The sequence below is a fragment of the Otolemur garnettii genome, unplaced genomic scaffold (assembly GCF_000181295.1).
Source record: "Otolemur garnettii isolate 467f Iridium unplaced genomic scaffold, OtoGar3 scaffold00104, whole genome shotgun sequence".
NCBI lineage: Eukaryota > Metazoa > Chordata > Mammalia > Primates > Galagidae > Otolemur > Otolemur garnettii.
In genome coordinates, this window is record NW_003852499.1 from 582,319 (window position 1) to 584,036 (window position 1,718).

The following is a 1,718-nucleotide window of genomic DNA, read 5'->3' on the forward strand; positions in this document are numbered from 1 at the left end:
ACACAAAGGTCTGTCTGGACTCTCCTCTCTATCCAACTGATCTATTCCTGAGTCTCCATCACTTTCTAGAGCTTCAGGACATGCAGCGGAAGCTGATTAGAGCAAGCCCCCTTTCTTGTTCCTTTTTTTTTTTTTTTTAGACAGAGCCTCAAGCTGTCCCCCTGGGTAGAGTGTGGTAGCATCACAGCTCGCAGCAACCTCCAACTCCTGGACTCAAGTGAGTCTCTTGCCTCAGCCTCCCAAGTAGCTGGGACCACAGGCACCCTCCACAACGCCAGCTATTTTTTGTTGTTTGGTGGGCCTGGGCTGGATTCGAACCCACCACCTTAGGTGTATGTGGCTGGCACCTTAGGCACCTTAGCCACTTGAGCCACCGGCACCGAGCCTGGAGGCTTTTTCTGATGTTACAACTAAGGGAACGCTGCTGACATCTAGTGGGCAGAGGCCAGAGATTCTGGCATAGGACAGCCCTCTACAACAAGCAGTGAGCCCCTCAGCAGGGCTGCTGTTGAAAAACCTTGATGTCGGGGTGGCACCTGTGGCTCAGAGGAGTAGGGTGCCAGCCCCATATGCTGGAGGTGGTGGGTTCAAACCCAGCCCCAGACAAAAACTGTAAAAAAAGAAAAAAGAAAAAAGGAAAACCTTGATGTAGACAAGTGTCCTCAAGTCCAGAATTTTCATTTTCTCTGGAGCAATGGAGCCTAACTCTCCCAGTACTTTGTTTTGAAACATTTAATTCTCTGATTAGAAAGTAAATAATCACTGAGGATCAAATCTAGGAGAGATAAAAGCAAAAAAAATAAAACCCACAAAACCCAGATTTCTGTTTGGGAGGAAGGGACAAAAACACTAGTGATACTTCATGGCTAAGCATTTATACACTCCAGAGTGTATTTGTGAAAGAAGAAAAATAAATCTCTTAAGTAGCAAAGGAACCTGAATTGTCACATGTTTATGTCCTCAATTATTCACTGATTCAGGAAAAAATGATTTAATTTCAGAATCTTAAAAATAACCCAAGAGGATGGACTTCAGAATGCAAGCACTCAGGATAGCCTGGGATAGGAGTGGACCCTGCCTCCATAGTCACAGAAGGTGAATAATTTGCTTTTATTTGCAACCAATGACACATTTCCATGATATAGTTTTGAGTAGGGTAGCTGCATGATTTGATAGGAAAATCTGAATTTTCATAAAGGATAAAAGGAAATATGCTTCTATAGTCTGGGCAAGAGTCTGCCAGCCATACTCTCTCTCACACATCATAAACTCTGTCTCTGGCTTCTCTGAATCTGTCTGCCCTCTCTGACAATTTGGGAAAATCACACTTTGCCTTCCTGTTCAATATTAAGAATTCAGAGGAAGAGACTGCCTTGCAGCCAAAGCAGAACTCTAATCTAACTCTAGTTTATAAGTTTCTCCACGTTTCAATTTGAAAACAACTACAAAATTTAAGCAAGCCAAATACATGTCTGGAATGCTATACAGCCAGCCAGCAGTGCTTCTCAAATTTTAATGTGCATGCAAAATCACTGGAGGACCTTGTTAAAGTGCAGATTCTGATTCAATGGGTCTGGCATTGGGCCTAATCCTGGGTGATTTATTTATTTATTTATTTATTTAAGACAGAGCCTCAAGCTGTCCCCCTGGGTAGAGTGCTGTGGCATCACAGCTCACAGCAACCTCCAATTCCTGGGCTCAAGTGAGTCTCTTGCCTC